Source organism: Camellia sinensis, chromosome 7, assembly GCF_055761805.1.
Source record: "Camellia sinensis isolate YWXY chromosome 7, ASM5576180v1, whole genome shotgun sequence".
Classification (NCBI taxonomy): domain Eukaryota; kingdom Viridiplantae; phylum Streptophyta; class Magnoliopsida; order Ericales; family Theaceae; genus Camellia; species Camellia sinensis.
This window is the reverse complement of record NC_138967.1, coordinates 17604124-17616676: the sequence shown is the minus strand read 5'-3', so window position 1 is coordinate 17616676 and position 12553 is coordinate 17604124. Positions and strand designations below refer to the sequence as shown.

Sequence of the window (12553 nt, the reverse complement as noted above, 5' to 3'; positions counted from 1 at the left end):
GTATTATTGTTATCTGTCTGTATATATTAGTGGGATGTGATGTGGGTGGTCCACAAATTTTTTAAATTCATTGTAGCTTATTGTTAATTATTTTGTTTCTCAAGTGCTAGATAGAGAGATGCTTTTGTTTTTTTGTTAATTGTTGGTTGGACTGATGTAGAAAAATGCTGTCATCCAATTGGCTTTTGTAGAAATCCTCCCAAGCATGTAGGCATCGAACCTCTTAAATCCAATCATGTGGAATCATTTCAATTCATTTTGAGCCTATCACAAATCTAAATTTATTTGAACTAAAGAATTAATTGAGTTTTACTTCCGTCTACTTTCTGCAGGTTTAGACATCAGCCCCAGGGATCTTGCTTTGCTCTGCCAAAAGGTTTGACCTTTGACGTTCCCTTTAGAAAATTTTTATTCACTTCTACCCCTAGTATGCGTAATTCTGACATCCCATGTGCAAAGTTCTTTTCTTAGCTTACGTAGAAATTATTTGATAGGTAGAGAATCATGTAGTTGGAGCTCCATGTGGTGTGATGGACCAGATGACTTCAGCGTGTGGTGAAGCCAACAAACTTCTTGCTATGATTTGTCAGGTATGTGTCATTAGTAGTCTAGAAAACAACTCTGCTAAAATTATTTTTTATGTAAGGACTCTGGCTAAAAGTTGTGCTTGTAATTATGCAGCCTGCTGAGGTAATAGGGCTTGTGGCTATTCCTAGTCATATACGGTTTTGGGGAATTGATTCAGGAATAAGACACAGGTACAAGGTCTTTCATGCTTTGTTTTAATATTTCTTTGTGAGTTAGTGATGGGCCGTTTGGTCGAAAGATGATAAAGTCTATTGCGTCTGCAATGTTGTCCCAATCATTGTCAAGTGCAAATGGGAACATTGATGAATTGAATGAGGATGGTGTTGAGCTACTCCAAGCTGAGGCTTCATTAGATTACTTGTGCAACCTGTTGCCTCACTGGTATTGTTAATTGCACGAGCATCTTACATGTAGAGTAATGTATGTAGTTAATCTTGTGGTATATTTGGTCAGTCTGATGTATCAGTTTTCGTGAGCTGTCTCCCTGTCCCCACACCTTTTCTTGTATTCCTCTATAATAGTCTTGTAAATTTTCTGCACACGTTGTGATTATGAAATTACTTGGCAACTTTGATAGTCTTGTATTTCAAATCTGTGTTCTATTTTACAAAGTCGTGTTTTCAAAATGCGACTGTAACTTCGAAATCTTGTTTGAAAACATAACTTGGGGGGTTTTGGGGATTGACTTTTTTTTAATAATTTTTTGATTTTTTATAAAAAAAAAATATGTAGAAAATAGATAATTGTGCTAAGGGATGAATATGAAGACTGAAATGTATCAGCCACAGCAAGTGTTATGTTAATATCTACACACCACTATTTCTCAAATTTACAGCACTGCTTGCTTTTTTTTGCTAGGTTCTTTCATCCAGAAAGGTTCAACTTTTATTGGGTTATTTTGTCTGCTCTATATCAAGAGCTAGTGATTTCAAAAAGAATGTTGGAGTGGTGCACATTGCAGAAGCTCATGATTCTGAAAGACTAATTCTGGAGCTGGAGCCTGCTAAAAAAGGCTTACAAAATCAAACACTGGAAGCCGATCTAGTATTATGGACTGTTGGGTCTAAACCTTTACTTCCTTTATTAGAATCCTGTGACAAGCCCCATGAGCTTCCTCTTAATGCCAGGGGCCAAGCAGAAACAGATGATGCTCTCCGTGTCAAGGGCCATCCACGCATATTCTCAATTGGTGATGCTTCTTCACTGAGAGACTCCAATGGGAGACTACTTCCAGCCACAGCACAGGTATAATAAGTAAATTGTCCTGCTAGTATTGTGAGACCTTGTGCATTTTTGTCAATATTAAATGGAACTTTTCTTGATATCTTCCATGCGTCCGTGGATGTAATTTGTTACCTGTTTCATGGCTAACAATGATGTGTAATATTCTTCTCAGGTAGCTTTCCAGCAAGCAGATTTTACTGGTTGGAATCTTTGGGCTGCAATCAATGACCGACCTTTGATGCCATTTAGGTTTGGAACTGAAACACATTCCTCAAAGATAATCTTCTAAAGCATTTCACAATATCATTAAGTTTACAGTTTTTCACTTTGTTATTGTTACAAGTCTGAGAAATTATTTAAATCACTCTTATGTGTCTAGAACATGGTTTTTTTTAACGCGTTTGTATAGGTCTTGTGATCACCAAGTCCCTTTGTAATTTGGTTTAAGTGAATCAGTATCAGATGATCTGCACATATGCAACTAATAATGCATTAGAACTAAAAAAAAAATATATATATATACATATATGTACAAAGAAATTAACGAGCACACTTGTGATTTGTTACTGGTGACACTAAAGTGGAACACTGGTTTTGCTGCACCGGGTTGTAGTGTTCTTGCAGAATGGGTAATGGGTTGATATTGGTCTAATATCAAGATCAAACAATGCAGTGTCTCTCGTTTTCGACAAAAGATGAGGCATCTTTTGACATCCCTCATTTATAGTCATCTTTATTTGTCATGTACTATACATCTACATCGGGGTTTAATTTTCTATTGGTAAGAGTATGTGTTTCTGTTTTAGTATCATATTATAGTGTGTGTTCTGGAGTAGCATTTTTAATTCTGTATCATGGGCTGTGGCCCTTGTGGGTAATCTCGCTGGCTGTAGTCATGAACATTCATGATATCCTATTGTTCAACATCAGGATGATAGGATCTCTCTCTCTCTCTCTCTCTGCACATGTCTGTGTACATCTTCATGTTTGTAAGGTCTGAGGGCATGACATTGACTGATGGATGGTATGAACATATGATATGTAGGCAAGTCCACGATTCTTCTATGTTTACCATCTATGGAGTATTTGATAGTGACTGCCACTGAAAATTGTTGTGTAGTGTTTGTTTGTATTATGTCCCTTGTGTTTCAAAAAAAAAGCTCACATTTTATTACCTTTAAAAAAGCATCAATTTATCTAACCTGCCCAATTTGGATGTCAGATTCTAGAATTTAGGTGAGATGATGACTCTTGGGAGAAATGATGCTGCTAATTCACCAAGTTTCTTAGAGGGGCTAACCTTGGAAGGTCCTATAGGTCATACTGGTAAAATCCGCCCTCCTTTTGTCCAGTGGTTTTGCTTTCCCATTTTGATTTTTATCTTCTTACCACTTTTATTATTATTATTTGTTCTTATGCAGTGAGGAAAATAGCATACTTGGCGAGATTGCCTACAGACGAGCACCGTTTGAAAGTGGGGATCAGTTGGTTTGTGAAGTCTGCTGTGGATTCAGTTACAACGCTGCAGAGTACTGTTGCCAAAGTTGTTTCAGGAGCATAGTTCAATTGCATCTCTCTTTTAAAGGCACACATTCTTTTCTTTTCATGGCTATCAGTTGGTAGTTATGTCTAGTTGTACAATTGTGTCTACCTGTACCAAGGGGAGGATATAAACTTGTCTAGTTGTACAATTGTGTCTACTTGTTTATTTATTTATTTATTTTTATTTTTATTTTTAATTTTTTGCGACGGTAACAAGATGGTCGCCAAAGATCATGTTAGTATTTTTCTTTGTTTTTTGCGACGGCAAAATAGGGGTCGCCATAAGTAGTTTAGGTGGTCGCAAATAATTTGCGACCGTTGCTTTGCCGTCGCAAAAAGTATTTGCCACCCCCATATTCGCGACCCCCATTTGCCGTCGCATGGGCCGTCGCAAAAAGTTTTTTGCGACTGTTTTTTATTATTTGCGACGGTTTATAGCGGTCGCAAAAAGTATTTTTTTTAGTAGTGCTCTCTCCCTCTAGAATTCACTCTTCTCTCTCTATATAACTTAATCTCAGCCAAATTCTTAAAAAAGAACCCAAATATATGAGGTTAAGCACTATCTCATCCTATTTATATAAGGTAATTAGCTTAGGCTAATCAAACTTGATTAAAACTAATCAATCCATCATAGATTAATCAATCGAGATTTAATTTAATTATTTTGATCCGAATCAGTTTTTAATTAAATTTTACCGTTAGCTCCAAAAATTATGCTAATCACAATGATACAGTCAATTCTGGTTTCTATCACCTCTACGGCCCTCAATTTCAATTTGTTACAGAATACCAAATAGATTTTTCCACGATGAACAAATATGAACAACACTGCTTCATACACCCAGTGGGGGTCGCGCCCCCAGTGACGTGGCGCGCCCCCACTGGTCGGAAAAAAAAAAAAAAAAAAAAAAAAAAAAACTGTTTTTTTCGGACCAACCCCCAGCTGACACCTCACTGGGTGTCACCCCCAGCTGGGGGTAAAATGCATTTTCCCAAATATGAATTCAAAAATATACATAATCACATTATTAGCATTCAAGATCACATAAAACATATAATCACAAGTGTAATCATGACTTAATAGTATAATATGGTACAGGATTGTCACTAGAATATATTTGCAAAAATTTAAATTAATCAAATATCGGTATCTCTTTCATCCAGGCATATTTGTACTAAAAAAAATTGAATGGTAAATTTAATTTTAAGTATAAATCTGAATACAAACATAATTTGATGAAAAAGATACAGATATCCAATTAACTTAAACTTTTATAAATATGTTTTATTCGATATATTCTAAAAATTAAATAGTTCAAATCATTAGAATAAAATCCAAAAAAGACTCTACTGGCGTGCAACAGTCACTATTACGCATGGTGCACACGAACCTCTCAAGTTCGTACATGTGAGGAAGAGAGAGGAAAATGGGATAGGCTCATAGCTATTAAAATTGATGGCCCATTACACAGTTTCATAGTTAGAGGCTAATTGGAGCATTTACCTTAGAAATTTAATCTTTTTTTTAGATATATCATTTTTACTTTCAAAAGTTGGAAAAAAATTGAAAACAACGTAAAACACCATTTGGCACATGCATTAGCTCCACATATGGCTAAAAAAGTAATTTAAAAAATAAAAAATAAAGGAAAAAAGGAAAACACGGTTGACATGCATGATGCATTACTTTTGAGAACTCCATGTAAAGTTGTTTCGTGCTTTCATTATCAAACGCCTTTAAGAAAGAAAAAAGTAGCATATTAAAATGGAAATTTTGGAATACTTTTTCTGATGTTTTTCATTTATTAAACTGAGAAGTAAATGAAATGAACCAACCTTTTGGGAATCCCAAAAAAATAGATCCAAGAAACAATAGCTTGTCTGGTTTCTTAATTCAGGATCCATTTTTAAAAAAAAAAAATTATTTTTCATTTTTTTTTTATTTTTACTGAATTTTTTTAATATTTTAAGTAATTTTTTTTTAATTTTTAGATACACTTAACAAAAATACACTTAAAAGTATAATATTTATAAAAAAAAATCTTTAAATAATTTACTAAATATCAAAAATACAAAAAAAAAAGAAAATTCAATATATTTTTCATATTCTTGTGTATTTATTGATTTTTTAAAATATTTTTTTTGTAAATATTCTAATTTTTAGATACATTTAAGTAAGATACATCTAAAAAAGTAAAAAAATTACTTAAAATTTTAAAAATATTTACTAAAAACAAAAAAATATATAAAAAATAAAAAATTTAATTTCTAACAAATTAAATTCAAAAAATTGAAACCAAACGCGGTGAACATATATATGCATTTTGAAAGGATGCACACTGCTATTTTTTTAATTTTTTTATTCTCTTATTGAACGGACTTAGAATTTGAATGAGTTTTTATAAGATAGTATAATAATTACAATGTATTCTTCATTGACGAGGGGAAAAAAAATAAATTGAGGAGACGGTTACGGTATAGCATTGTACAAAAATGTTACTGTGATGTAATTCTCCTTTATAGGGTTACTTTGGTCTTTTTAATATTATTTGCTAGAGGTATATGATATCAATCTTTTAATATATGACATTATTATTTTCTTAAAATTTAAATAAAATAAATGTTATATACTTCGTATAAACTCTTGTTTAAGATTGTAATATCACCCTAAAAAAATAAAAAATAATAAAAAATAAAAAAGATTGTAACTAAGCCTCCGTTTGGAAATGGGTTGGCTTTTTGATTTTTTGATTTTTTTGACTATTTTAGCCTGGACTAAAAAGCTTGGTTTGGGAAGGACTTTTTAACTTTTTTGAATTTTTTTTAAGAGAAGAGTGTAATGATTATGGGTTGGATGTGATGTTTTGTTTGTTGTAGCTAAAATAGCCTATTTTATTTTTTGTGACTAAAATAGTCAAAAAAGCTTGGAAACCTTCTTCCCAAAGATTTTTTTAGGAAGAAAATAAAAAGTCAGCTTTTATCTTTTTACCCACTTTGAGTCACATCACCTCTTATATTTTTTACTCATAAAAAGACAAAATAAATTAAAAAATCTAAAAAATTAACTTTTTACCAGCTTCTCAAAATACTGCTCCCACTCATATGTTAGGGTTTGACTACATGGCCCAGTTTGATAGAGTTGTGGAAAAGTGATTATAGATTATAGCGTAACAGATTATGACTTATAACTGTAAACATAAGTTGTTAACATGTTTGGTGCAACTGTGAGATTATGGATTTAAGCAGCAGAGTAATGTTTGGTTAATAAGCTATAAAATAGCTTTTTACTGTATAATTGTCCTTTCTGTCCTTACATGATATAAAGATGATTACTTTATCATTTTTTTCAGTTTTAATTTTAAAAAAAAATATATGTTTCATTAATAAAAGTTAATATAAGTAGTATTAATTAGTATCAATTAATATAAAAATTGATACATTTGCTAAAAATGTAATGGAAGTATTATTGTCACAATTATTTTCCATTATAAATTAATTAGTATCAATTAATCGCTTAATTAGTATCAATTAATACTAAAATTATTAATTAGTATCAATTAATGGCTTAATTAGTCTCAATTAATATTAAAATTATTAATTAGTATAAATTAATATTAATATTTAATTTTTATTAGTATCAATTAATATTAATAATCAACAATTGTTATTAATTAATATCAATTAATAATTAATTCATTACAAAAGTATACAATATTAATTTATTAATAATTAATACCAATTAATATTGATTTTTTTAATTAATATTGATTTTTTTCTTTTTCTTCAGAAATATACAATATACAATTTTTTATTTTTAATTAATATAAAAATATACAATATGAATTTATTAATAATTAATACCAATTAATATTTATTTTTCAATTAATATTAATTTTTTTTCTTTTTCTTTAGAAATATACAATTTTTTATTTTTTAATTAATATTAATATTTGGGTATTGACGAGGGCATTTAAGTAATTTTAGCCCCCACACCAGTTGTGCACTTAAGTCAAAAATTAAGCACCCCCTGACTAGTTTTTGAGATAAGCTGAGAAATAGCTTGATTTAAGCTATAAGCTGGTTAACTTAAACTGCACCAAACACAATATTTTAGTTTAAATTAAGTTAAAAGTTGAAATAAGCAATTTATAAGCTCTACCAAATAGGCCTCATGTCAACTTCTCTCCCTACACATGTTTCTATAAAGTCAATTGAACGGTGACGTTTGGTAACACTTACGTTTTTAGTTTTCAGTTTATATTTACAAAAATTTAAAAAACTGTAATAAAAACTTGTTTAGTAAATATTTTGGTTTATAAACCAATGGTCTTAGTTTATAAATTTGGTCAAAATTTGTAAACTCAAAAAATAAGTTTACGTTTTCAGTTTTCAGTTTTTTTTTTTTTGACCACCCACCACTCGCCATCACCTGCCACCATTTTCCACCACCGTCTTCTGCCACCACCACCACCCATCACCACCGTCTTCTACCGCTACCACCAACTACCGTCTTCCGCTGCCACCACCCGCTACCACCATCTTCTACCACCACCACCACTTGCTACCACTTTCCACCACCTTCTTTGGCTGCCACCATCTGCCACCTGCCATCACTTTCCACCACCGTCTTTTGCTACCACCACCCGCCACCTGCCACCACTTTCCACCACCGTCTTCCACCGCCGCCGCCACCCGCCACAACCACCAGCCATCACTTTCCACCACCATCTTCTGCCGCCACCACCTGCCACCACTTTCCACCATCGTCTTTCGCCGCCACCACCCGCCACCTGCCACCACTTTACCGCCTTCCGCTGCCACCATCCGCCACCACTCGTCACCACCCACCACCCGCCACGCCACCACTCACCATTTCTCACTCTTTTAGTTTATATTTTTTAAAATTTTCAAACATTTTGTGCAAACCAAACGCGTTTGTAGTTTATGTTTTTCTAAAAATGAACAAAAACTAGTTTATAAAATTTTTGTAAATATAAATTGAAAACGTAAGTGTTACCAAGCAGGTTACATTACGGCTTATTTTAAAAAGTAAGTTAAAAATTAATTTTTTAATTTTTTTAATATAAAAAAATAAAAAAATAATGTGATTTAAAAAAAATTTAAAAATCAAAAAAATTAACAACTTTATTTTCAAAATAGGCCTAAATTAAACGTTTAAACTTATAATAAACTATAACAAATAAGTACAAATATACAACAAAGCACAACAAAGATTTCAAAGTAAAATAGACCGACACATTGATGAAAAAATTAAACTCATAATAAGTGGTGTAACTAGGAATTTCAATCAGGAATGTCATTTAACAAGTCATCATTAATATTATTATTTTGTATTTTTAGTTCTACAAAACTTATTAATAACATTCACATGATACTTGTAAATCACATATATATTTTTGATTACATTGAAAAAAATAATTCGAATTACTAAATTAAAAAAATCTTAATATTTCAAAAAAAAAAAAACATTTTATAAGAATAAACACTACAATGGTCGTTAGAGAACTATATCGTCGAGACTCGAGGGAGAACAAATTGTTAGAATTATTCGAGGATAAACACAACATAACTGACTGTCAGAATTATTTGAGACATCCAATATTAAATCAATTGGTTATATGTAGAGTAGCCATTAAATTATATAATTCCAACTTGGATGATTTAGAGACGATGTGGTTGAATCAAACTTGGATAGTTTAGAGAAGTGATGTTGCACAAATCTCAAATAAATAGGCAAACGAATCAACAAATAAGGGGTACAAAGACAAACAAACTAGATTATATTGTGACACTTATTGGCCATAAATGGAATAGTTGCAAGATTATATGAACTCAACTTGAGTGGTTTAAAAAAAAATGCTATGGAATAAGTCTCTAATGAACAAATTATGAATTTATTTATAGAAGCTTAAAAATGCATCATAAGGTTTGATTTTTATTTTTAACTCCACTAGGGTCAATTTGTAAACTTTCAAAACTTAGTATTTTATTTCTAGATCTATTGGGTTCAATTTGTTAATACTCAAAACTTTTATATGGAATTTACATATACTCTTTAACAAAATTTTGAAGTTCAGTGGTGTCAGTTGACACCACTGCCATCAAGTTAGCTACACCCCAGCCCATAATCCCTAGGTAGTGGCCTCTTAGAGCAACTCCGATCATGCTTATTTTTCACTAGTTAAAGTATAAAAATAATATATACTTTTTATTTATCTAATTACTCTAGCTAGTGTGTGCTTCAACCATACTCTTTATTTTAACTATTCATTTAAACTAACTTAACCAATTTTCAAAACAATAAATATTATACATTACTACATTTTTTATGGAATGTCACATTCGCACTAAGTGTTGACATGATTGTCAATGCGGCATTTGTGATAATATTTTTTTAACATGTTTCAAAAAAATATTTAATATTTTTTAGCATATTTAATAAATATATTATTAAAGATTGTGTATAAAAATTAATATGTACACAAGTATGTGTGATTTGAATATGTTTTTAAAATATTGAGCCTGCGAATTATAAAATGAGCACTGAAATAAAAGAAACTAGTTTAATAATCCTAATATATGATATGACCAATGTTCAGTAAATAAATAAATTTCAAATAAAATCTTTGTATAATTATGAAATTTTGACTGCAAATTAACTATGTTTTGTGCCAAGCTTTCTAAATTTCCATATTGCTTATGATTGAAGCCAAAACAAAATAAAATAAAATGAAATGAATCATAATGTCGACCAAATAAGCCCTGTAACTAGTAAATCTGCCCAACATACAGGAAACATTCCAGAAGCATTTACATTTATGGAGCATCTCAGGAACCATTCAACAAGAATTCAACCTAGTAATCAAATTACTATTAGTTCAAGCATTCAATAACATAGTTTTAACATAAAGTATCTAGTTCTAATATAAAGAAAAAAAAAATGTAGCAATACTTGGAGAATCAATCCAACATTAAAATAAGTCAAAAATATAGTTCCAACAACAACTAAATCTCTTTTGGAGAATTTTCATTTGGCAGCAATGAATATATTCAGCTTGCAATGGAGGCATCGCACTCATATCCAATGACATTATTCACTCTTCCTCTTTCAATTGTTCCATTCGCGTCTTCTCTTTCTCATTAACAATCATTTCTTTCTCATTATCAATCTTTTCTTACTCTTGAAAATAGGACCTTTCATACATTTCCATGATCTTTACTCTTTCTTTTATTCAAATGATCCTTTTCGGCATTCTTACCTGGTGGTCTTTCCAAGTCCGCATAGTCATTATGCAATGCATCCTTGTCCCTTAAATTGATTGAATCTGGTGTACAAGGAGAATAAATGCTAGGTGTCGCCACTTTTTTTGGTTTTTGTTTCTTCATGCTATATTCCTCTCGCCATTTTGGTTGATCTCTTAACTTATGCCAGCAATGTTCAAATGGAAATGATGATTTGTGCAATTCTTTATACAATTTGTTCCCATCACAAATCTGAAAAAAAATAAAATAAATAAAAACAGTAATTATCCTGTGATCAAACAACTTTGATGATAATGTATAAAAATCTCAAAGGCATTAATATCTTATCTTTCTCAGTCAAACCACTTTGATTCAACCTTTGGATTTGGGCAAAGCACTCACAAAACTTATCTGTGGCAAGTTGAATCGCTGACCAAGGATTCATCAAAGAAATTTATCAAAGAAATTTGACTGCGACTAGATGAAAATGTTTTGAATTGGTGGAAGTACTCCCACACTCTTAGCCAATATGCTTTTGATTTTTGTTCATTTCCTTAAACCGGATCTAAGCTAATGTTAAGCCAATCCGATATGATCATACGGTCTTCTTCTGTAGTGAAGTTGCCACCTCGTTGTGATTTCTTGGTGGTCTCTATTTGAGGGGAGATTGGGAAAGATTGATCCCCATAGTCAAAAGGTTCATCCACAAATTCATAGTCAGTCTCATCATTCATCAAGTTGGTGTAATAAGCATTTTGTTGATGATCCATCTATAGATAATAAGGTAAACATATCAGATTCAATAGCAATTCATTCCATTTAAGAGGAGAAATCAAAATTTGGTGAATTGATATGATTATTAGGGACTGTGTGTCAATTTCCGACCACACTGCCAAATAGGTACTCAACTAGAGAGCACCGGCAGAATAGATTAAGCCCAAACGACCTGCAACAGAAAGAAGAGACTTTGGTGGTGGTTCGTCCACCCGGGGGCACTCCGACGATCAAGTCAATTATCTTTCAAAGGTAGCAAAAGTGATTAACTCACTATTCAGAATACAAAAAGCGTACCTTATACCCACGAGGGTGCCTCTCTTTTATAGCCAACACTGACCTATTCCCAATAGAAGCCTAGCTCCAATGGGTTTTGTCTCAATGTTAATCTTGGACTCCTAGTTAGATTGGGATAAACTCTCTAAGAGTCTTATTTTTATCCAGACTGAAGTCCTCTTTCATTCTAGGACTCTTGTCCCTTATCCGCTTATCCCAGATTCCGATATCTTTGCAGATAACCTTGGCCTTGCCAAGATCATCTCGGCGTCATGACCAGGACACGTGGCACCCCGGCTGGCACTCCGTTGCCACCTCGGCCACGTGTTGTCATTCAAAAATTCTGTTTCCACAACTGCCCCCTAGGTTCTATTACCTCGGCATCCTGAGGTGATGGAACCTATATCATTTCCTCCACTTAGCATGTCAGCTAAGCTCAATTTATCTTTCATTACCAAGGTCGTCATTTGTTGGCTCCATATGGCCAAGACCTATTATTTCTTTTCATCAATGCCTTAGAACAAATAACCAAGTCGGTTCAAATTATTTAGCCGAGATCATCCTCAGAGTCGAGGTATTTGCTTCATTAAACCAAGAACTTCAAGAGTTTCAACACACGTGCGAGCTGTCACGCACAGTATTTCAACCGTTCCTGCCACGAGTCTTTCCCCTACTGGATCGTACTTGACACGCGCCTTTAAGTCGCCTTGCGTCTGCGTGCCCCGTCTGACAAGCATGTCGCCCTAGGCACATTGATTGCAATTTTGCCATCATTTCGTGGTTTTGATCAAAACCACTTCTCTCTCTCCGTCCTTTCACCTTTGCATCCTCAACTTCGTGCTGACTCTCTCTCTCTACTCTCCCGAATCCGCCATTGTTTCAAGCT

The 12553-nt window shown here is 32.6% G+C and overlaps 1 non-coding gene across 2 annotated transcripts; it reads left to right on the top strand.

Moving 5' to 3' along the window:
- Positions 1 to 213: 213 nt before the first annotated feature.
- On the top strand, positions 214 to 3551 carry LOC114288047 (uncharacterized). 2 transcript variants are annotated; one of them, XR_014335021.1, is made up of 7 exons: positions 214 to 376; positions 495 to 590; positions 682 to 969; positions 1447 to 1833; positions 1985 to 2061; positions 3035 to 3138; positions 3234 to 3551. It is a non-coding gene; the product is annotated as an uncharacterized LOC114288047 (transcript). The 2 variants fall into 2 exon arrangements; XR_014335022.1 differs by lacking the exons at positions 3035 to 3138; positions 3234 to 3551 and adding an exon at positions 2743 to 3013.
- Positions 3552 to 12553: the final 9002 nt, after the last annotated feature.